The 25,651-nt window shown below is 48.7% G+C and overlaps 1 protein-coding gene across 4 annotated transcripts in view; it reads left to right on the forward strand.

The window, feature by feature from the left end:
• Positions 1-20,515: 20,515 nt before the first annotated feature.
• Positions 20,516-25,651, forward strand: part of HDLBP (high density lipoprotein binding protein) — a 1,657,332-nt gene continuing 1,652,196 nt past the window's right edge. For 2 of the 4 annotated variants that reach the window (XM_078665720.1, XM_078665719.1), the window contains exon 1: positions 20,539-20,681. The gene's annotated coding sequence lies outside the window, so the exon portion shown is untranslated. Of the gene's footprint in view, positions 20,682-25,651 lie in introns of all 4 variants that reach the window. The other 2 variants (XM_078665718.1, XM_078665721.1) reach the window with 2 other exon arrangements.

A 25,651-nucleotide genomic window follows, 5' to 3' on the forward strand; every position in this document is an offset into this window, starting at 1 on the left:
CAGCACTCCTCAGCCGCCAAATGTCAGCACCCCGCCCGCGCCCCCGCCGGTCACAGCTTGCACGGAGCGGCCTAGTGCGGCCCAGCGCCGCCTCCGCAGCCCTGGACTTGCCTAGACCCCTACCCCACTCACCGCTTCCAGCAGGGCCGAGCGCCAGATCGAAGGGCCACCAACTCCGCCGATCCGAGGAGACGTGCCCTCGCTTTCCTCAGCTTGTGCCTCCGGTCACCGTCGCTGCCCCCTCGTCCGGATAGAGGAGCCGCAGAGTTCGGAATCAACAGACGGGCTCCGTGTGTAGGGCCGCACGTCACCAGGTCCAGCCCCGGCTCCGCACGTCTCCGCCAGAAAAACAGTGCAGTCTCAGCGCTCGGCGATGAAAGACAGTCTCATTCTGCAAGTATCGCCTTAGCTTCAATTAGCTACCGAGCTGGCAGTCGGTAGAGGCAGGATTAGCAGGATATTGAAAGGATTTTATCCCGGTTCGGCAGAGCCTCACATAAGCGCGGCCATCTTGCCCGGCGCCCTCTAGCGCCCCCTGTTTGACACAATTGTTAACAGAATAAATCTTAAGAAAAACTATACATCAATGGTTATGAACCACCCTACCAGAACCTGGTGTATACCATGGTATCAGGTAGGTCCGTATGTAATCTTTTTTCCTTAGATAGTGTATAAGCGTGAATACGTGATATTAATAAATGAAAACAAATCCTCTTAAGCAAAATATACAGCTTAATTATTGTTTCCAAAGTAGAAAAATAGGCCCAAAGAGTAGCCAGTATGGCCAGGTCCTGCATGACCTAATTATATTTACAAAATCATTTAGATACTCACCCAGCTTTTAGTGGGAGTAAGCCTCACCTCACCCGGCAACTGCTCGGTGAATGAGGCCTGCTCTGTTTGTGAGTAAAGCAAAGGAACACAGATAAGGAGCTCAGAAATGTTCCTTATTGTACCACACAAAAGTATTTAATTAAAAATAAACCATAATTGTTTTTGAGATTCTAACAATCTACCAGGGAACTATAGATCGAACAAGATAGCTGATGATGATGTTGGTATGTTAGTTATTTGATATATATAGGCGTTGGTCCATATAAAGACCATAGATACCCAGCAGATCTCATCTATGTTACATAGAGTAGACATATGAGTCTACACATAGGGTTCATTGCATAAAACCCCTAGCTTGACACTGAATAGGCAGAGGGTTCTAAACAAGAGGTGTATTGCCAAGAAAAAGAAAAGAAAGACCCATGGCCTGTCAGAGGTTAAAATACTAAATCTTTTTCACACATGTATTGCATGTTAATGTCAAAACAGAGGAGCAGACTGGTGATAAAAGCACTAGTAGGCTGCTTACCTATCCGTCGGTACCTCCGGTATGAGACCAAGCCAAAGGGGAGGTACTGAACAGAAGTTCAACCTTCTTTAAATACAGCCGTTGATTGGCTTAATTGTGCGAATAATTAGAAGCTGATTGGTAAACTGAGCACATGACACAACCGGCGTCTGGATTGGCGTTTCTAACGTTGGTGATTCCGCGCATGACTAGACTGAAAGATGCCTAGATGAGCATGCGCGCCGTCTGCCACACTTCCTTAGTAGACCGCGCATGCTCCTGGAATATCCAGTAAGCGGTAAATGCGCACGCGCTTAGGTAGAGATCAGTGCGCGTTGTAAACCTAGAGCTACTACTCCTCGAGCAGACTCAGACGTCCACTTTTAATAAATAGCTCCTGGCAGCCGGAGAAATCTATTACCGTGATGAGAAGTGCTTGTAAGAGCTAAATACCTAAATCGTGGGGAGGTTGTCATAATCGAAAGATTATTCCATGATCCATTTATATATTTTCTCTATGCACAAGTAGTGATCAGTCCTACCTCAAATGTGCATCGATAGCTCTTTGTGCATATGCCGCTACGTTTAGGTAAAATTCTTGGTAATAGAGACTACACACTGGAGTGAGGGTACTAGTATATCATAAGCTGAGGCGTATTGTCACATTACCCACTATGTAAGCTCCCTCGAGTGGGGAGTGTACCAAGGATGTAGCTCGCATTCACCCAAGGATATCAATATATCATTGTAGTGGTGCCCTACAAAAATGAAACCCTGCGATATAGCACAACAACCAGGGGGCACTATAAGACCAAGGCCTCCTATGGGACGGGGCTCAAGTGAAACTAATATGATATATCAAGGGATAGGGCAGATTGTGCCTACCAAAGATGTTATCTATAGTCTCTTGTATAATATAAAGCCAAAATGTAGTTGTAATACACATGAAAGTGGTAAAATCATAAGGAGACCCGCGGAATATTGTCATTTAGACCCTTGGTGTTGCATTTCAGTTTAAAAATCCACTTTTGCTCTTTAATGAAAAGAAAGCGTGAGATGTCACTGACATGTGGTGGAAGGAATGGGCGTTCTAACACTAGCCATCGCATCTCATCTGCTTTGTGTTTGAATGCCAGAAAATGGTGTGTAAGGCACGTGGATTGTTTATTACAGCGAATCGTGCTTTTATTTTCGCTGATTCTAAGTTTGATTTTCCGTGTAGTATAGCCAATATATCTCAACGCACAGGGGCATGTGATAATATAAATCACTCGTTCAGAGTTACAGGTGGTGTGAGTATTAAGGATCCATGGCTTCCCTGTGCCAATGTCCACCGATTGTGTCTTACATGTATGGGGGTACAAGCTACACGACCCACATGGATGATGACCACGGACTGGTGGAAGATTCCATAGTGTGCTGATGTTGTCCTGGGGCTCATATTTGGGCCTTGTGTATGCCAGTCTGTCTCGTAGACTGGGTCCCTTTCTAAAAGAGAACAATGGAAGTGGAATATTTTCAGTTGCCACATTTAGAATGCTCCAATGTTTACGTACAGTTTTCCGGACTTTATTGGAAAGTGTACAGAAGGTATGTACCATAGTGAGTCTCTCCACTGGTGTTTTCTCAGGACGATCATCCAATAAGGCCTCACGGTTATTATTGGACGCTCTTTTCCAAGCTCGGCGGACAAGACGTTTGGGGTAGTCGCAATCTTGTAGTTGTGATGATAGTTCTTTAGCATGTTTCTCAAACAGAGGTGTCGTTGAACAGTTCCTACGGATACGAAGGAACTGACCCACAGGTACATTTTCACGTAGGGCTTTAGGATGGTAGCTTCCAAATGCTAGGAGCGAATTCCTGGCCATGGGTTTTTTAAATAACTCACATTGTAGTGTGCCATTCTCAGGAAAGATGAGGATGTCCAAAAAGGGGAGTTTGATCTTACTAAACTCCACTGTGAATTTCAAAAATCGGTTCTGTTGGTTTAACCACCCGTGAAATGCTTGAATCTCAGTAGTCGTGCCTCGCCAAACCACTAAGATATCGTCAATGTACCTCTTCCACAGCACCACTTGTAAAAACAATTTTTATTGGCAATCATATTCAAAAAGAGAATGATACAGTCAGCAAAATGATGCATTGAATAATGACAATCCAGGATGATAACACTTTTCGTATACTAAGCCATTTATAGAACAACCCCCCTAACAATCCCCACCCCTCACCCCTCCCACCCTTCTCAGTGCGCCCTCTGTCCTTCCCTAGTGAGCTTGTTACCCATATATACTCTCCCTCCTGTCAAACCGCCAGATATAATCTAATTCGATGGGGAGAACCATCCCCCCAGAACCCTTGTCATGGATGTAGTAGTCGTGTGTCACGTTGGAAGTAGGGTAACCTCTAAAGTATCACTCCTATGTTGCCGCCCCATCTTCTTCCTCACTCAGATTACCCTCAGGATGCTGGAGCGCCACCACCAAGGCCTCCCATGCTCTAGCTACATCCAAGGCCTTGTCGAGGTCTAAGCGCCTGGCCTGTTGCAGTCGTAGTGTGATCTCAGCCCTCGCCCAGCGCAGCAGAGCGGCCCTCCAACGCAAGTAGCTGGGACCCTGGTTGGACTTCCAGTGCATGGTGATCTCTCTTTTGGCTAAAATCAGGCCCAAATCATAGAACTTGCTAGTGACCCGTGTCCGGGGGGTGTGAGGGAACCATAACAATAAGCAAGTACCCACATCCACCTCTATCTGCCGTTCCGTGACAGCATTCAGGCAAGCCAGCACTGCTCCCCAGTAACCAGTCAGCCCATCACAGGACCAAAACATGTGTGCAAAATCCGCTCCAGCCGTCCCACAGCGTGGACAGAGCGATGATGCGCCCTCAAAATATTGTGAAATCTTAACTGGCGTCAGGTATGCATGGTGCAGCGTAAAGAACTGGACCAATTGGAACCTGGCATTCCTAGTGCCCTTCCATGCGCGGCGTACCAGCTGCTGCCACGTCGACTCAGGGATCGGTCGCCCAACATCACATTCCAATTTGGCTCATAACCCATCCATGGGCAGTAGGGTTTCAGTCGAGAGCCTCTGATAGAGGCAGGTGACAGCCTTGTAAGTACCGACCGCCATGATCACATATTGGCAGCTCACAGATGTCGGTGGCTCGATGAGCCCCCCCTTCCAGTGTCTCTGAATACCGGCCACCAGCGCAGCGTGTAGCAAGTAATCACTTCTCGGGAGGTCGTAAGAGAGACGCAACTCCTGGAATGTGAGCAGCGTACCGTCGTTGTAAAGATCACCAAGCATATGCAATCCCAGTTCCTCCCAGGTTGCCAGCGCAGACTAGTCACCCCCATGTGGGAAGGCCGTGCACATTCCCAGTGGAATTTCAGGGGCATACGGGCGAGCGGTACCCGAGCGCCTATGGCAACGAAGCCAACAGCTGCGAAGAGTGCGCTCCTCCAGAGTGAGCTGGGTAAGGTCCATCTTCTGGCCCAGAATTATAAAAGAGATGACATGTCTGGGGAACAATCTGCCCTGCATCCCCTCCGGTCCCCGGAACTCCAAAGCCACTGCAGTTGCGCCGCCAGGTAATACCATTCAAAATCCGGGACCGCAAGCCCCCCATCCGCCCTAGGGCACATCAAAGTGGCCAGTGCGACGCGACGCCTGCCCGACCCCCAGATGAACCCAGAGGTTAAAGAGCGGAGTCTGCTAAAAACCGAAGCCGGGACCCAGATTGGTAGGGTGTGGAACAGATACAATAAGCGTGGGAGCGCCACCATTTTCAGTAATGCCACTCGCCCCGCGACCGACAGAGGCTGCGTCCGCCAGAATCCCATGGAGCCCTGCAGGTTCCTGATCGCTCTTCCAATGTTACCCTCCAAGAGGGCCTGTGAAGAGTGATAGATATGCACACCCAGGTAAGGGAGGCAATGGTATTCCCAGCGCAGGTCACCCTCCGGCTGGGACTCATCCTTCTTCAGCGTCAGCGGGAAAAGACAAGACTTTCCCCAGTTGACTCGTAGTCCCGAGAGGCGGCCAAAATCAAGGAGCAAGCGCTCGGCACCATGAAGGGAGCTGCCGGTGTCTGCCAAAAACATCAAACAGTCGTCAGCATAGAGGGAGATGTAATGGGAATCACCTCTCAGCGAGAGGCCTTCATAAGCTTGGCCCATCCGGGCGTGAGCCGCTAGCGGTTCAATAGCCAGCGCGAATAATAGAGGGGACAAGGAGCATCCCTGTCGCGTCCCCCGACCGACCCGGTACGCGGCAGAGATGGTAGCACCCGTCTTGACTCGAGCAGTGGCTGCAGCATAAAGCAAGGCAGTCCACTTCACAAACCGCTCACCCAGTCCAGAGGCCCCCAGTACCCGGAGCAGGTATGGCCACTCAACGCTGTCAAATGCCTTCTCGATGTCAATCGAAAGGACAGCGGCCTCAGGTAAGCCTTCAACATTGCCCCCCATGACCCGAAGCAGCCGACGCAGACAGGTGGCAGTGGTACGTTGGGGGATAAAGCCCGCCTGATCAGGGTGCACCAAAGCTCGCATGTGAGCAAGAAGCCGCATCGCGAGAACCTCACTCAGGATCTTATAGTCAGTCGTGAGCATGGAAAGCGGGCGATAGGCCGAGCGGGAGCTGGCATCGCCGCCACGCATCAGTAAGGGTATCACCAATGCCTCGCGAGTGGTCGCAGGTAAAGCCCCAGTATCCCAGGCTTCCCGGTAAACAGCATGCAACCGCGGGATCAACACATCCGCGTAAGTTGCATAAAATTCAATCGGTAGACCATCCACACCAGGGGTCTTGCGGCGAGCCATGTGCTTAATAGCTGCGCGTATATCCCCTTCGGCGATTTACCCGCCCAAGCGGTCCACATGGTCCGGATTGAGCTGGGGCAGCCGCGCCGCAAGCAAGAAGTCGTCAAGCTCCGCAGGTGCACTCGACATCATGCTCCTATAAAGGCGTTCATAGTATGCCAAGAATTGGGCGTTGATCTCCGACTGAGTGTAGACCAGGTGCCCCTCCGGGGTAGCCAAAGCCACAACCGGAGTACAGCGAGTCCCAGGATTGGCCAGCCAGGCCAGTAGGGAGCCCACCTTGTCGCGTTCAGCATGGGCTCTAACAAGATACTCCTTATAGTCGAAGCAGCGGAGCTTCTCCATCTTGGATGCAACCTCCTCTCGCGCAGCTGAAACTGCTCCGTGCCCGCACTACCAATCCTTCTGTTATGCCACATCTCTCAGCTTACATATTCCTTCGCTCTTTCTTTTACTCTCCACGTTTCTGCCTCTTTCACTCTCTCTTCCAACTCTCTCCCCCCTCTCCATTTACTTACACAAATCTCGCAGATACCCCAAGCAGCAGTGCCCGCACTACCAATCCTTCTGTTATGCCACATCTCTCAGCTTACAGATTCGCACTTTCTTTTCCTCTCAACGATTCTGCCTCTTTCAACTCTCTCCCCCCTCTCCATTTACTTACACAAATCTCGCAGATACCCCAAGCAGCAGTGCCCGCACTACCAATCCTTCTGTTATGCCACATCTCTCAGTTTACAGATTCCTTTGCACTTTCATTTACTCTCCACGTTTCTGCCTCTTTCACTCTCTCTTCCAACTCTCTCCCCCCTCTCCATTTACTTACACAAATCTCGCAGATACCCCAAGCAGCAGTGCCCGCACTACCAATCCTTCTGTTATGCCACATCTCTCAGCTTACATATTCCTTCGCTCTTTCTTTTACTCTCCACGTTTCTGCCTCTTTCACTCTCTCTTCCAACTCTCTCCCCCTCTCCATTTACTTACACAAATCTCGCAGATACCCCAAGCAGCAGTGCCCGCACTACCAATCCTTCTGTTATGCCACATCTCCCAGCTTACAGATTCGCACTTTCTTTTCCTCTCAACGTTTCTGCCTCTTTCACTCTCTCTTACAACTCTCTCCCCCCTCTCCATTTACTTACACAAATCTCGCAGATACCACAAGCAGCAGTGCCCGCACTACCAAGCCTTCTGTTATGCCACATCTCTCAGCTTACATATTCCTTCGCTCTTTCTTTTACTCTCCACGTTTCTGCCTCTTTCACTCTCTCTTCCAACTCTCTCCCCCCTCTCCATTTACTTACACAAATCTCTCAGATACCCCAAGCAGCAGTGCCCGCACTACCAATCCTTCTGTTATGCCACATATCTCAGCTTACAGTTTCCTTCGCTCTTTCTTTTACTCTCCACGTTTCTGCCTCTTTCACTCTCTCTTCCAACTCTCTCCCCCCTCTCCATTTACTTACACAAATCTCGCAGATACCCCAAGCAGCAGTGCCCGCACTACCAATCCTTCTGTTATGCCACATCTCTCAGCTTACAGATTCCTTCGCTCTTTCTTTTACTCTCCACGTTTCTGCCTCTTTCACTCTCTCTTCCAACTCTCTCCCCCCTCTCCATTTACTTACACAAATCTCGCAGATACCCCAAGCAGCAGTGCCCGCACTACCAATCCTTCTGTTATGCCACATCTCTCAGCTTACATATTCCTTCGCTCTTTCTTTTACTCTCCACGTTTCTGCCTCTTTCACTCTCTCTTCCAACTCTCTCCCCCCTCTCCATTTACTTACACAAATCTCGCAGAAACCCTAAGCAGCAGTGCCCGCACTACCAATCCTTCTGTTATGCCACATCTCTCAGCTTACATATTCCTTCGCTCTTTCTTTTACTCTCCACGTTTCTGCCTCTTTCACTCTCTCTTCCAACTCTCTCCCCCCTCTCCATTTACTTACACAAATCTCGCAGATATCCCAAGCAGCAGTGCCCGCACTACCAATCCTTCTGTTATGCCACATCTCTCAGCTTACAGATTCCTTCGCTCTTTCTTTTACTCTCCACGTTTCTGCCTCTTTCACTCTCTCTTCCAACTCTCTCCCCCCTCTCCATTTACTTACACAAATCTCGCAGATACCCCAAGCAGCAGTGCCCGCACTACCAATCCTTCTGTTATGCCACATCTCCCAGCTTACAGATTCGCACTTTCTTTTCCTCTCAACGTTTCTGCCTCTTTCACTCTCTCTTACAACTCTCTCCCCCCTCTCCATTTACTTACACAAATCTCGCAGATACCACAAGCAGCAGTGCCCGCACTACCAAGCCTTCTGTTATGCCACATCTCTCAGCTTACATATTCCTTCGCTCTTTCTTTTACTCTCCACGTTTCTGCCTCTTTCACTCTCTCTTCCAACTCTCACCCCCCCTCTCCATTTACTTACACAAATCTCGCAGATACCCCAAGCAGCAGTGCCCGCACTACCAATCCTTCTGTTATGCCACATCTCTCAGCTTACAGATTCCTTCGCTCTTTCTTTACTCTCCACGTTTCTGCCTCTTTCACTCTCTCTTCCAACTCTCTCCCCCCTCTCCATTTACTTACACAAATCTCGCAGATACCCCAAGCAGCAGTGCCCGCACTACCAATCCTTCTGTTATGCCACATCTCTCAGCTTACAGATTCCTTCGCTCTTTCTTTTACTCTCCACGTTTCTGCCTCTTTCACTCTCTCTTCCAACTCTCTCCCCCCTCTCCATTTACTTACACAAATCTCGCAGATACCCCAAGCAGCAGTGCCCGCACTATCAATCCTTCTGTTATGCCACATCTCCCAGCTTACAGATTCGCACTTTCTTTTCCTCTCAACGTTTCTGCCTCTTTCACTCTCTCTTACAACTCTCTCCCCCCTCTCCATTTACTTACACAAATCTCGCAGATACCACAAGCAGCAGTGCCCGCACTACCAAGCCTTCTGTTATGCCACATCTCTCAGCTTACATATTCCTTCGCTCTTTCTTTTACTCTCCACGTTTCTGCCTCTTTCACTCTCTCTTCCAACTCTCTCCCCCCTCTCCATTTACTTACACAAATCTCGCAGATACCCCAAGCAGCAGTGCCCGCACTACCAATCCTTCTGTTATGCCACATCTCTCAGTTTACAGATTCCTTCGCTCTTTCTTTTACTCTCCACGTTTCTGCCTCTTTCACTCTCTCTTCCAACTCTCTCCCCCCTCTCCATTTACTTACACAAATCTCGCAGATACCCCAAGCAGCAGTGCCCGCACTACCAATCCTTCTGTTATGCCACATCTCTCAGCTTACAGATTCGCACTTTCTTTTCCTCTCAACGATTCTGCCTCTTTCACTCTCTCTTACAACTCTCTCCCCCCTCTCCATTTACTTACACAAATGTCGCAGATACCCCAAGCAGCAGTGCCCGCACTACCAATCCTTCACACACGCAACGCCACTCACACACGCAACGCCACTCACACACGCAACGCCACTCACACACGCTACGCCACTCACATACGCAACGCCACTCACACACGCAACGCCACTCACACACGCAACGCCACTCACGCACGCCACTCATCCACGCAACGCCACTCATCCACGCAACGCCACTCATCCACGCAACGCCACTCTTCCATTTGCAAAAAGAAAAATGTCTAACTATTCTATTGCGAGACCTATTGCATTTCCAATGCTTGTTTCCTTAGATAGTGTATAAGCGTGAATACGTGATATTAATAAATGAAAACAAATCCTCTTAAGCAAAATATACAGCTTAATTATTGTTTCCAAAGTAGAAAAATAGGCCCAAAGAGTAGCCAGTATGGCCAGGTCCTGCATGACCTAATTATATTTACAAAATCATTTAGATACTCACCCAGCTTTTAGTGGGAGTAAGCCTCACCTCACCCGGCAACTGCTCGGTGAATGAGGCCTGCTCTGTTTGTGAGTAAAGCAAAGGAACACAGATAAGGAGCTCAGAAATGTTCCTTATTGTACCACACAAAAGTATTTAATTAAAAATAAACCATAATTGTTTTTGAGATTCTAACAATCTACCAGGGAACTATAGATCGAACAAGATAGCTGATGATGATGTTGGTATGTTAGTTATTTGATATATATAGGCGTTGGTCCATACAAAGACCATAGATACCCAGCAGATCTCATCTATGTTACATAGAGTAGACATATGAGTCTACACATAGGGTTCATTGCATAAAACCCCTAGCTTGACACTGAATAGGCAGAGGGTTCTAAACAAGAGGTGTATTGCCAAGAAAAAGAAAAGAAAGACCCATGGCCTGTCAGAGGTTAAAATACTAAATCTTTTTCACACATGTATTGCATGTTAATGTCAAAACAGAGGAGCAGACTGGTGATAAAAGCACTAGTAGGCTGCTTACCTATCCGTCGGTACCTCCGGTATGAGACCAAGCCAAAGGGGAGGTACTGAACAGAAGTTCAACCTTCTTTAAATACAGCCGTTGATTGGCTTAATTGTGCGAATAATTAGAAGCTGATTGGTAAACTGAGCACATGACACAACCGGCGTCTGGATTGGCGTTTCTAACGTTGGTGATTCCGCGCATGACTAGACTGAAAGATGCCTAGATGAGCATGCGCGCCGTCTGCCACACTTCCTTAGTATACCGCGCATGCTCCTGGACTATCCAGTAAGCGGTAAATGCGCACGCGCTTAGGTAGAGATCAGTGCGCGTTGTAAACCTAGAGCTACTACTCCTCGAGCAGACTCAGACGTCCACTTTTAATAAATAGCTCCTGGCAGCCGGAGAAATCTATTACCGTGATGAGAAGTGCTTGTAAGAGCTAAATACCTAAATCGTGGGGAGGTTGTCATAATCGAAAGATTATTCCATGATCCATTTATATATTTTCTCTATGCACAAGTAATGATCAGTCCTACCTCAAATGTGCATCGATAGCTCTTTGTGCATATGCCGCTACGTTTAGGTAAAATTCTTGGTAATAGAGACTACACACTGGAGTGAGGGTACTAGTATATCATAAGCAGAGGCGTATTGTCACATTACCCACTATGTAAGCTCCCTCGAGTGGGGAGTGTACCAAGGATGTAGCTCGCATTCACCCAAGGATATCAATATATCATTGTAGTGGTGCCCTACAAAAATGAAACCCTGCGATATAGCAGAACAACCAGGGGGCACTATAAGACCAAGGCCTCCTATGGGACGGGGCTCAAGTGAAACTAATATGATATATCAAGGGATAGGGCAGATTGTGCCTACCAAAGATGTCATCTATAGTCTCTTGTATAATATAAAGCCAAAATGTAGTTGTAATACACATGAAAGTGGTAAAATCATAAGGAGACCCGCGGAATATTGTCATTTAGACCCTTGGTGTTGCATTTCAGTTTAAAAATCCACTTTTGCTCTTTAATGAAAAGAAAGCGTGAGATGTCACTGACATGTGGTGGAAGGAATGGGCGTTCTAACACTAGCCATCGCATCTCATCTGCTTTGTGTTTGAATGCCAGAAAATGGTGTGTAAGGCACGTGGATTGTTTATTACAGCGAATCGTGCTTTTATTTTCGCTGATTCTAAGTTTGATTTTCCGTGTAGTATAGCCAATATATCTCAACGCACAGGGGCATGTGATAATATAAATCACTCGTTCAGAGTTACAGGTGGTGTGAGTATTAAGGATCCATGGCTTCCCTGTGCCAATGTCCACCGATTGTGTCTTACATGTATGGGGGCACAAGCTACACGACCCACATGGATGATGACCACGGACTGGTGGAAGATTCCATAGTGTGCTGATGTTGTCCTGGGGCTCATATTTGGGCCTTGTGTGTGCCAGTTTGTCTCGTAGACTGGGTCCCTTTCTAAAAGAGAACAATGGAAGTGGAATATTTTCAGTTGCCACATTTAGAATGCTCCAATGTTTACGTACAGTTTTCTGCACTTTATTGGAAAGTGTACAGAAGGTATGTACCATAGTGAGTCTCTCCACTGGTGTTTTCTCAGGACGATCATCCAATAAGGCCTCACGGTTATTATTGGACGCTCTTTTCCAAGCTCGGCGGACAAGACGTTTGGGGTAGTCGCAATCTTGTAGTTGTGATGATAGTTCTTTAGCATGTTTCTCAAACAGAGGTGTCGTTGAGCAGTTCCTACGGATACGAAGGAACTGACCCACAGGTACATTTTCACGTAGGGCTTTAGGATGGTAGCTTCCAAATGCTAGTTGCGAATTCCTGGCCATGGGTTTTTTAAATAACTCACATTGTAGTGTGCCATTCTCAGGAAAGATGAGGATGTCCAAAAAGGGGAGTTTGATCTTACTAAACTCCACTGTGAATTTCAAAAATCGGTTCTGTTGGTTTAACCACCCGTGAAATGCTTGAATCTCAGTAGTCGTGCCTCGCCAAACCACTAAGATATCGTCAATGTACCTCTTCCACAGCACCACTTTTTTTTTTGTAAAAACAATTTTTATTGGCAATCATATTCAAAAAGAGAATGATACAGTCAGCAAAATGATGCATTGAATAATGACAATCCAGGATGATAACACTTTTCGTATACTAAGCCATTTATAGAACAACCCCCCTAACAATCCCCACCCCTCACCCCTCCCACCCTTGTCAGTGCGCCCTCTGTCCTTCCCTAGTGAGCTTGTTACCCATATATACTCTCCCTCCTGTCAAACCGCCAGATATAATCTAATTCGATGGGGAGAACCGTCCCCCCAGAACCCTTGTCATGGATGTAGTAGTCGTGTGTCACGTTGGAAGTAGGGTAACCTCTAAAGTATCACTCCTATGTTGCCGCCCCATCTTCTTCCTCACTCAGATTACCCTCAGGATGCTGGAGCGCCACCACCAAGGCCTCCCATGCTCTAGCTACATCCAAGGCCTTGTCGAGGTCTAAGCGCCTGGCCTGTTGCAGTCGTAGTGTGATCTCAGCCCTCGCCCAGCGCAGCAGAGCGGCCCTCCAACGCAAGTAGCTGGGACCCTGGTTGGACTTCCAGTGCATGGTGATCTCTCTTTTGGCTAAAATCAGGCCCAAATCATAGAACTTGCTAGTGACCCGTGTCCGGGGGGTGTGAGGGAACCATAACAATAAGCAAGTACCCACATCCACCTCTATCTGCCGTTCCGTGACAGCATTCAGGCAAGCCAGCACTGCTCCCCAGTAACCAGTCAGCCCATCACAGGACCAAAACATGTGTGCAAAATCCGCTCCAGCCGTCCCACAGCGTGGACAGAGCGATGATGCGCCCTCAAAATATTGTGAAATCTTAACTGGCGTCAGGTATGCATGGTGCAGCGTAAAGAACTGGACCAATTGGAACCTGGCATTCCTAGTGCCCTTCCATGCGCGGCGTACCAGCTGCGGCCACGTCGACTCAGGGATCGGTCGCCCAACATCACATTCCAATTTGGCTCGTAACCCATCCATGGGCAGTAGGGTTTCAGTCCAGAGCCTCCGATAGAGGCAGGTGACAGCCTTGTAAGTACCGACCGCCATGATCACATATTGGCAGCTCACAGATGTCGGTGGCTCGATGAGCCCCCCCTTCCAGTGTCTCTGAATACCGGCCACCAGCGCAGCGTGTAGCAAGTAATCACTTCTCGGGAGGTCGTAAGAGAGACGCAACTCTTGGAATGTGAGCAGCGTACCGTCGTTGTAAAGATCACCAAGCATATGCAATCCCAGTTCCTCCCAGGTTGCCAGCGCAGACTAGTCACCCCCATGTGGGAAGGCCGTGCACATTCCCAGTGGAATTTCAGGGGCATACGGGCGAGCGGTACCCGAGCGCCTATGGCAACGAAGCCAACAGCTGCGAAGAGTGCGCTCCTCCAGAGTGAGCTGGGTAAGGTCCATCTTCTGGCCCAGAATTATAAAAGAGATGACATGTCTGGGGAACAATCTGCCCTCCATCCCCTCCGGTCCCCGGAACTCCAAAGCCACTGCAGTTGCGCCGCCAGGTAATACCATTCAAAATCCGGGACCGCAAGCCCCCCATCCGCCCTAGGGCACATCAAAGTGGCCAGTGCGACGCGACGCCTGCCCGACCCCCAGATGAACCCAGAGGTTAAAGAGCGGAGTCTGCTAAAAACCGACGCCGGGACCCAGATTGGTAGGGTGTGGAACAGATACAATAAGCGTGGGAGCGCCACCATTTTCAGTAATGCCACTCGCCCCGCGACCGACAGAGGCTGCGTCCGCCAGAATCCCATGGAGCCCTGCCGGTTCCTGATCGCTCTTCCAATGTTACCCTCCAAGAGGGCCTGTGAAGAGTGATAGATATGCACACCCAGGTAAGGGAGGCAATGGTATTCCCAGCGCAGGTCACCCTCCGGCTGGGACTCATCCTTCTTCAGCGTCAGCGGGAAAAGACAAGACTTTCCCCAGTTGACTCGTAGTCCCGAGAGGCGGCCAAAATCAAGGAGCAAGCGCTCGGCACCATGAAGGGAGCTGCCGGTGTCTGCCAAAAACATCAAACAGTCGTCAGCATAGAGGGAGATGTAATGGGAATCACCTCTCAGCGAGAGGCCTTCATAAGCTTGGCCCATCCGGGCGTGAGCCGCTAGCGGTTCAATAGCCAGCGCGAATAATAGAGGGGACAAGGAGCATCCCTGTCGCGTCCCCCGACCGACCCGGTACGCGGCAGAGATGGTAGCACCCGTCTTGACTCGAGCAGTGGCTGCAGCATAAAGCAAGGCAGTCCACTTCACAAACCGCTCACCCAGTCCAGAGGCCCCCAGTACCCGGAGCAGGTATGGCCACTCAACGCTGTCAAATGCCTTCTCGATGTCAATCGAAAGGACAGCGGCCTCAGGTAAGCCTTCAACATTGCCCCCCATGACCCGAAGCAGCCGACGCAGACAGGTGGCAGTGGTACGTTGGGGGATAAAGCCCGCCTGATCAGGGTGCACCAAAGCTCGCATGTGAGCAAGAAGCCGCATCGCGAGAACCTCACTCAGGATCTTATAGTCAGTCGTGAGCATGGAAAGCGGGCGATAGGCCGAGCGGGAGCTGGCATCGCCGCCACGCATCAGTAAGGGTATCACCAATGCCTCGCGAGTGGTCGCAGGTAAAGCCCCAGTATCCCAGGCTTCCCGGTAAACAGCATGCAACCGCGGGATCAACACATCCGCGTAAGTTGCATAAAATTCAATCGGTAGACCATCCACACCAGGGGTCTTGCGGCGAGCCATGTGCTTAATAGCTGCGCGTATCTCCCCTTCGGCGATTTCCCCGCCCAAGCGGTCCACATGGTCCGGATTGAGCTGGGGCAGCCGCGCCGCAAGCAAGAAGTCGTCAAGCTCCGCAGGTGCACTCGACATCATGCTCCTATAAAGGCGTTCATAGTATGCCAAGAATTGGGCGTTGATCTCCGACTGAGTGTAGACCAGGTGCCCCTCCGGGGTAGCCAAAGCCACAACCGGAGTACAGCGAGTCCCAGGATTGGCCAGCCAGGCCAGCAGGGAGCCCACCTTGTCGCGTTCAGCATGGGCTCTAACATGATACTCCTTATAGTCGAAGCAGCGGAGCTTCTCCATCTTGGATGCAACCTCCTCTCGCGCAGCTGAAACTGCTCCGTGAGCCTCAGGAGTCGTATGACTACGTCGCTCCTCCTCCGCGCGCAAGCGATCCTCACTCAGTGCGACGTCCTGCAGGAGGGTCTTGCGGGCTCCCGCGGTAGCTGAGATACAGACTCCCCGAATCACCGCCTTAAAGGCGTCCCACTCCAGCGCCCTACTCGACGCCGTGCCCTCATTAGTAGTAAAATAGCCTTCCACCCCGGTACGTACATCAGCTTTAAAAGCCGCATCCTCCAGCGCCAGCGGGTTCAACCGCCACGTTGGGATAGCTTGGCGCTGCCGTGTCCATTGGACCACCACCAAGCAAGTATTATGGTCAGATATCGTTTTAGCCAGGTATTCGCTGTGGCGGATCAAACACTGAGCGTCCGGCGAGCAGAGAATGCTGTCAAGTCAAACATGCAGAGGGGGGGAGTAAAAGGAAAAATCCCTCTCAACAGGATGTTGAGTACGCCATGCATCGACCAGGCCCCAGCTACCTTGCCACTCTCGCCTACTCTTCGCTAGCCTGTGAGCTGCTGATTGTGCCAATGGTGGGTGAGATCTGTCTAATTCCACATACAACACAGAGTTAAAATCCGCTCCAACCAGGACCGTATTAGCCAGGACTGTCGCCAGTTTCCCCGACAATCCTGTGAAAAACGCAGGCTGCTCCACATTCGGGGCGTAAACACTGCAAAGCGTCACATCCCTCCCATCCAGTCGGCCCTGCACAGCTACAAATCTCCCCTCAGGGTCTACCACTGTCACCAAGGGCTGGAAGGGAACCCCTGCTCTCACCCAGATTAAAACTCCCCTTGCAAAGGCTGAGTACACGGTATAAAACAACTGACCCCGCCACCTGCGCTGCAAAGCCCGCCCCTCCGTCTGGTCAATATGCGTCTCCTGCAGGAAAGCTACTTGAATTCCCCTGCTAACAAGATAGGCATGCACTCTATGACGTTTCAGAATGGAATTCAGTCCCCGTACATTCCAGGTTACACACTTCAGCTCAGGTAGGGTCCCCATTCACAATAACAGGTACAGTTCTAATGAATGAAAAAACTCCAGGCGCACTGACCGCACTCCAAAACCTGAGTCCCAAAACCGCCCAACAAACCCGTATCCCACCCTTCCCCAGAATAGGCACTAAACTGCAGAAACCCATCCAAATGCAAAAGTCCCAAAAAGAACAGCCTCTGGAAACTACCAGAGTCTCGCAATAGGTGCGAGATCGGGGGGGGGGTTCGGCACCACATCCAACGGACCGTGAGCCCCTACATACCGCAAGCCTGGCCTCCCCAGTTCTTCCCAGGTGTCCCACATCTCCACTGTGTCAGCGGCAGGAGCCACTAAGCATACGAGGTAGCAGCCTAACAACCCTTAGCCAGCCCGGGGTAGACGTCCCCCTCCCCAACTCATAGCATGATCACATCAGTATATACGATACCACATCGGGGGAGGGGTTACAGGGGTCATTCGTCCAGCAAGCCATCCGCAGTCCCAGGAGTGACATGAGGAGGCGCAGGGCCGCCACCGCCTGAGCCTTCCGACGTCCCATCCTCAGAGCCCCTGCGGGAGCCCGACTCCATCGCCGACACCGACACCGCCGTCCTGGAAATGGTAGAGACCGCCCGGAGGGCCAACCTGCGTTCCAGTTCAGTTTGTGACACGGAGGGGGGGCGAAGCAGCCGGTGGTCGCCTCCTGGTTCTCCTGTTCCGTCGAGGCTTTGGTGCGGCGTCTCGCAGCTCCCCAGAAGGCAGAAGAGCATCTGCGCCGGTCCTGTACAGTTCCAGGCGAATTGTACAAGGAGGATTTGCCCTCCATCAAGATCCGCAGTCGGGCCGGGAACAGGAGAGAGTAACGGATACCCTCTTCGCGGAGAGCCTTCTTGACCGCCAGGAAGGTGGAGCGCAACCTCTGGACCTCCAGGGAATAATCCGGGTAGATGGAAACACGGGCATTGTCCACTTGACAGGGCCCCAGTGCTCGAGCCTTCTGCAGTATGATGTCCCAGTCTCTGTAGTGCAGGAGGCGCGCCACCACTGGCCGAGGAGGCCGGCCAACAGCAGGAGGCCGGGCCGGCACACGGTGAGCGCGCTCCAGCGTGTAAAACGGCGTCAGACCCTCCGGGACCACCACGTCTCGCAGCCAGGTTTCAAGGTAGCCTAACATGTCAGAACCTTCAATTTTTTCAGGCAGGCCCACCACGCGTATTTTGTTGCGGCGATTGCGTCCCTCCGCATCCTCTGCCCTCTTCTCAAGCAAGTGTACCCGCTGCTGCAGTTCACTCAGAGAAGCCTCAGATGCCTTGTGAGAGGGCTCCAGTGTGTCCAACTGAGCCTCAGCTTGTTTGACCTGGTCAGCCAATTTGCCGTGATCTGCTCGCAGAAGCCCCAAACTCGTGGATACCTGAGCGATGTCGTGATGCAAGGCCTCTCTGGTGTCAGTGATGGCTTTTAAGATCTGATCCAGTTGGCTCTGCGGAAGGCCCGCTGCCGAACCACCGAGCAGAGCAGGGTACTGACCGCTCACCGAGTCCCCTGCATGGTCAGGAGGTGGTTTCAGGTGCTTCCCCATGGGGGCAGCCGGTCTCCAGCGCTCGGTCAACAGGCGCGGGGCACCCCTCAAGTCAGAACCACCAGGAGTCCTCACTGAGCCGGTGGGCCAGAGCTCATTCACGCAAACCATAGGTCCGCCTCCCCGGCCGCGCACGTGGCAGCACCACCGTGAGTCCTCGGGTCGAGATACCCACTGGTTACACCTCCCTGTGACAGGAAACCTATTGTCCAGGCCTCCCCTGTCGGAGTTTCGTCCAGCAGCAGGAGGTCAGACTCGTGTCTGTGGCTGCAGTATCCATTTTGTGATGCTGGGGCTCTTTTAAACTATTACCGGTCAGGTAAGTGTGTACATGTCTTCTCCCTCTAGAAAGGTGAAATTATACCCATGCCGCCAGGACTGGTGGTGGGGTGCGATTCCAAAGTGTTTGACACCAAACACGACATGTTTCCATTCAGCCATTCCAAAGTTAGCATTTACTGCGAGGTTATAATGCACTTAAGAGTATATGGTCTGGCTGCATCACAGAACAGTCTCAGAGAATAGATTCTGAAAGCTGCAGAGGGGCTCATCTCATGCTTGGCACCCTCTCACACAAAACCAAGCACTCTGGCTTCAGGATTGATAAGGCCAGCCAAAGGAGTTACGTACAGGTGTATATGTGTCAGTGATTACAGGTAGATATAGGTAACCTCTATCTTAGTAAAGGGGTGTATGCACCCCCTTACCCAGGCTGCAGTTGCAGACCTGTGGTGCCATTTTGGAAGGCTACCCAGGGGTGGCATAATACATGCTTCAGCCCCTGGTAGGGCTCTGGGGCACCTATGCCCTTGGTACCTAAGGTACCATATACTAGGGACTCACAAGGGTAACCCAGTAACCAATCTGGAATGTACCTAAAGTACATGCAATCAATTTAGAGAGGGAACAGCTAGGCTGGGGTCCTGAATAGCAGGGTCTCAGCCAGACTAAAGTCGAAAAACAGTCAAACACCAGCAATAAGTGGGGGTAACCATAGTAAGCAGATCCTACTCTCCTACAATCACTTGAACGTTGGAGTTTATTTAATGCATCTTTAATCTACATATACTTCCTTCCTTAATGCAGCTATATACCTTCCATGTACTTGTGGATCTATGTATTTATTACTTTTCTTCGAATTCAGCATGTCCGATGCACTACCCTATTTCTCACCCCATACCAATCTCAATATGTCCTCTAACTCTGCTGCCTCATTCATCCCAAACCCCATACCACTACTATGATACCCAAAATAACCCTTTCTAAACTCTTCCCTTCTCTACCCTTCCTTGCATCATCTCATACCTCTTTTACTATTCCGTTCCCTCTAAAAAAAGCCTTTCTATTCCCACCGACACCTGCTGCTATGACCTCCAAAACAAAACAAAAAGGTCTAACTAGCTTCCCTCTTCTATCCCTCCACTATCCTTTTCAATCCAAATAACATACTAACATGTCCACCTCTAAAATTAATTCCATATTTCACTATACTAATTCACCACTAATCCTTTCTGGGTTCCGGAGTAGTGTGCTACTTGCTGAAAAAAGCGCTTTGGCGCCTCGTCAGAGGTAGTAGGCGCTATATACATGCAATTACAAAACAGTCCGATACAATAGTGTACACATAGTCAGCTTCCTACAGTGGGTAATGAATGTACGGATGCGTTAAGTTTGAAGCAATACTTTTGTGCATGCTCGTCGAGATGTAATGATTTTAATTACTCGAACATCAATACACTTCAATATTTATCTCTCTTTTAAAACACATTCCCATATACAAAGTATATCTTTGTTTTTCTCTTAGGCTCCACCCGTCACGTCAGTTTCTAAGCGCTATAGACGAGGTGCGATTGTTAATCGATTTAATAGTGCTTTAATCTCCAAAACTCAGACGGTATCTCAGCAATATACAAAATACCGTAAACAAGAAGCTTCTGCGACACTGGTAAGAGGGGTCATACCAATAAAGTATTTTTTTATACTGACATCCGTCTTGGAGGTGTTTAGATCGCGAGCTCTGATTTCAGTGCAGGAATTAAAAAAACAGACACAGGAACAACCCTAAGGAGAATTGCAGGCTGCCGCCTCAGGCGGCTGGGTTGACCCGTGGGAGGAGCTTCCGCGTTTTGGGGCCGCCCCCATTACGGAGTTGGGAAGATGGTGGGCGGGTTCTTGGCGGGGCGGACTTTGCACTCGGGGCGGGCATAAGCAGCGTGTTCTTGGGGCCGGCCTGACGTGTCTCTCCGGGATTGGCCTCCTCCTTCACCCATATACCCCGAGAAGGCCGCGGCCCTGCTTTCCAGCACGCTCAGCTTTTCCGAGCGGCAGTGGAGCCCGGCCGAAGTGAGTACAGACCCCTGGGAAAATCAAGGACTTGAGGTTTCCTCTCCGAAGGTCTTGGGTGGGTGGGGAGATAGATAAGAGGACTCCTCGGATAGAAAGAAGCGAAGGTCACTCCTCCCCTCAGCGAAAAGACTGACGGGAAAGGGTATGATCTCCCCTCCGTTACAGCACAAGTGGGGGGTTCGTACGGAAATCTTTATAGTTAACACGGGCTGGGGGCGGGCAGCGATGGTATTGGTGTGGGTAAAGTTATGACCGTGAAAGCCCCTGACATCCGCGTCTGTGATAGGGTTTCGTGTGTGTCCCCGAAAGATGTGTTTATGGCGCTGTATGACTATGGTAAACCTAGGGGAGCGGGCTGGTTAGGAATTCTTGTTTCGTCGACTGGGGAGATGTGGTACACTGAGCTATTCCCCCCACAAGTTCACCTCCTCTCGCCGCCTGTGCAGGGATGGGACAGCAGGCCACGAAGGCTGCCACATCCCCGGATGAAGAACCTTGAGGGTGGAGTGTAGCGGTTCATAACTCTAGATCCCCGCCGCCTCCTTACTCGAATGCTTGTGCCTTCGCCTCTAAAGGCAGAGTGCTGCTGTTGCAGATGACACTACCTCCTAATCCAGAAACGCACGTTGGGAATGGCCTCTCTCAGACTGAGACAAGTGCACCTCCACCGAACCTAGGTGACCGAACACTACTCCATGAAGGCTACGAGTGTTCCTTTCTCCACGAATGGCGTTCACGAATAGCGTTATAGGGGCATTTGACCCGTTGTATTAAATTAGATCCGGGGTGTCTATTTCGACCTCTACATTCACAAGTATTTTATGATATAGTTGTTGTTATACACATGCCCATAGAAACTGCATCACTCGCATGGAGGGCCTTTTTTACGTACAATGCCTGGAAGCTCACTCCTCATCCTCCATGGAAGTAGTCTTTGGTGCACACTAGCTGCTCACCCGAATACTAAATCACTGTCTCTGGAAAAGTGCAAGTTCACTCCCCCTTCGAGGGCCGACCCTGGGCTATTTTCGAACTCTTGGTAGGTTAGTGTCCACGTCAAAGTCTTTCATTACCGTCCCGGAAGCTTTTTTTGTAGTTTAGATGTGGCTACAATTCCGATTGTGACCGGGAGACGGCTCTTCTCCCCCCCCCCCGCATTCTCTGACCATAGAGACGTGATAATCGCGACTCCTTCCGTGTGCCAAGGTTCTTCCGCACAATTAATGCTCGTTAAATGCAGATACGAAGCTCAATGTAAAATGACTGGGCTTTTATGATAAACCGCCTGTCCCTCACCACTAGGGGCACTAACCCAACATCCCTCAATAAACCCTCAGATTGAAATCCCAGCTGGAGAGAATTACCGGGAGCGAGCTGCATTTCTCATACCCCATCGAATCCCAGAACAGTCTAATTGCATTTCAAAAGTCGACATCCTTCTTTCCTGGGCAATGCAGTCACTTTGTATAATAGGTTGACTTCCAAATGGCTGCACACCAACAAGTGCGCGTACTAAAAAGTTATTAGAAGTTTGAACTAACCTGGGTTTGGAAGTGGTGACGTTGGCAAAACCGCGGAAGGAGGGATTGAGAAGAGGGAGGATCGTTTCTTAAAATGACTTCCTCGCCCCGCCTTCATTTGGCTAGTTTTGCTCTTCGTTGGCCCCCACAATCGAACACACTTTCTTCGTCTACAGAGCCACATCTTCTTTAATACACCTTTTATGCCATTGAGTTTGTTTCAATAAGGAAACTTAATTACGTACTTTAAACTGCAATCGTTCGTTGAGAAGTGTGGCGAGAAAGGCAGTTCACGTGGCTTTTAAGTTTATAGGACTTTACCCGTTGTGTTACGTGATATTTTACGTAGAAAGTATGGTGCTGTGAAGTTATGCACGCTCACTCATGATATTTTACGTAGAAAGTATGGTGCTGTGAAGTCATGCACGCTCACTCAAGTGATTGATTTTTTTTTTTCCTCAAGATAATATATAAACACGAGGGAAATTTGTTTGATTAGTTTGTCATGTTCGTTAATTAATGTTACAGATATTTGTATATATTTCGAAAAATTAAATGGTTTAATGGCATTTGGAACCGGCCACCGAGGGCTGTTAGTCAGTGATGGATTTTCCACGTGGTCTTCAGTCTAGCGTTCTAATCTGTGCCAGTTTATGTATTTATGTTCTACTACAGTTTTTGGGCTGGCCTAGAGATAGCTTTAGTTTAGTTAAATTCAATTCTTTATTTCGATACTAGTATCCTAAAAGGTACATTAAAAAATACATTTCAACCAAAGGCGTTTTCACAATGATACAACTTCTTACTAATATGATTTTACAATAAGGAGGGATTGTGAAAATCAGAGTTTTACAATAAATAGGCACGTATCAAAAGCTAAAATCAATCAGTTTACGATAAATTTACAATTAGTTCGGCAGTTATCGTCCCGAACCATAGTTTAAGTCCAGCGTCTCACATTGTTCCCTAGTTCTTCTTTTGGATCTATATTTAGATACTCGTATGTGCTCTAGAACTTCTCGCCTACCTTTGTCCTAATGAAGTTAACAGCTAACAAAAATCTACTTACAGCAAAGACAAATACTTGGCTGGTGTCTGTTTTTAATAGTCTTTGCGCCTCTCAGTACGATCTCACACCTATATTTCTACACAATGGTTTTATCCATCTTTTCCTTGCCATCTCATAGGCTGGGCAAAAGAAAAGAACATGAGAAATATCTTCCCTTATACCCCCGGAGCACAAAGTACATGAATCGTTAATATCCTTTGTCCATCTTGCCACACATGATTTTAACATTAATATACCGTATCTATACTTCAGGTACTATGACTTGGTAAGGGGGGGGATTTACCTCATTTAAAAAAGATTCAAAACTTGGGCTGGCTTTAAACAATAGAAATTCACTGACCAGTGAGCCATTTGCTGTGTCATTCGGTCTATTTTCTTCCATATAAGCCCCAAAATATGTTTTTAGAATCTTCCTTGCTTGTTGTCATTATGAGTGGGTTATTCCAAAAATGTGCAAGGCCGCTCGTTGTCAGCCATATCCTAACATGATTAAACCATGTGAGACAACTATAGGTGTCTAGATCCTTTACCTCAATTAGAGCTGCCCTATAATTCATTAGCACAGGCGTTGTCCAAATCCTGCCCCAAAACATTAGCGATCTAATGATTACATGGTAATCTGTTCGCTTCACATTGAGGTCCAGCATCAGTGGCGTTAAAGGGGTGCGGGTTGGTGATTTAAGCAATGCTCTATAGAATTTATTTTCACTCAGCTCGAACTCCCTTTTACATACTGGTCCCCACAATTCTGCGCCATATAGGGCAGCAGATTGCGCTTTGAACTTAAACACCTCAAGCGCAGGGAGATCTGCTTTATTGTGACTGTTACTATGTTTTTTTTAGGATTGTTAGTGTATTCTGAGTGAGCAAGAGTTTGCTCTTTTCAATCTGGGTTTTCCAGGACTTTTTTGAATAATTTGAGACACCCATATACGTAAAGTTAGAAACATGTTCTATTCTTTGTCCATTTAAAACCATGTTACCATTGAAAGGCCTATGAGGATTTATCGCCATATACTTGGTTTTGTTTGTGTTAATCTCTAGGCCTTTTTTGCTGCAGTAGATTTGAAAAGTATTGAGCAAACATTGCAAACCCATTTGTGTTTGTGATACTAAAATGGTATAGTCCGCAAATAAAAGAGCAGGTATTGTCTCACCTCCCAATTTTGGGGCATCATTACTACAGCCTTTTAAAAAAAAAAAACAAACTGGGGCTATCGTTTACAAATAGGGAAAACAAAGTCTGTGCAAAAACACATCCTTGACGGACGCCCCTTTTTATTGGTATTGCACCAGTCTTTTCACCTTCCGGTCCCCACCTCACCTCTGCATAATTTTAATGCTGTAATCTAATTAATAGCTCCAGGAGGTTGGCCGGTAGTCCCTGGCTGAGTGCTTCCCATAATAAGTGTCTCGGGATAAGATCAAAGGCTGTCATAGGATAGCATTATGTAATCTATTTTGGTTTGGGTAAGACCTCTACAGAATGTGGGTCCGTTTTCCCTCATCCGAGGGAGACTGCCATTACATGCCCTTAAGCCATGTCACAGTTAGTCTAAATATTTGCAGGGCTAAGGCGGAGCATGGGACCCTTTTCGTACCTATTAAAACAGGGATTTACAGGGGTGTGGACTTAATAAAATATCTACTTGTCCATGGGCAGGCTACTTAATAAATCTACTTGTCCTGTAACAAAATCCACTTGTCCCCTTAGTGCCATGTAATGCAGCAACAAATTACACAGCAGTCTCGTTATATTTGAGTTCTGATATAGCCTCTGATTATGCCAGGGTTCATACCATAGTAGTGTTTGAATACTAGCAATTCCCTTATGCTGCTATGTTTCTGCAGGTCTACATACTGGGGCTGACGGTAATGGTAAGCAATAGTCTCAGGGTTGGAATGCCCTTTTTAGTCTGTTCAAACCTACTAACGCGCATGTTTTAAGGGTTTTCACCAATTCTTCTTGAATCATTTCCCATACTGAGAACGGCTGGATATTTACTACTGACAGTGGCAGACTTAAAACTTCTTCCAGGGTTGGGAAAAAAGTGGTTGGAGAAAAAGTAAACTTGAAAACCATTCAGATTTTCACATAAGCAAATCTATACCTGCATATTTGCACATGCCAAAATGCAGTTCACAAATATTTTCTGGGAGTACTATTTCTTGGCCTACTTCTGTAAATTCTTGTGAATTAATGGAAACTGTACATATGCACTTAATGCAATGATATATACCATGGATGCACTTTTGAGACTTTCTTTAATAATTGGGCCTCTAATTAGGCCTGGCGTTAACCATGACCTTTTGTTTTGTTTTTTATTCTGTTTCTCTCAGTCTGCCTATCAGCTGGCGTCCCTGTAAGTGACAGTATT

Source organism: Lissotriton helveticus, chromosome 11, assembly GCF_964261635.1.
Source record: "Lissotriton helveticus chromosome 11, aLisHel1.1, whole genome shotgun sequence".
Lineage (NCBI taxonomy): Eukaryota > Metazoa > Chordata > Amphibia > Caudata > Salamandridae > Lissotriton > Lissotriton helveticus.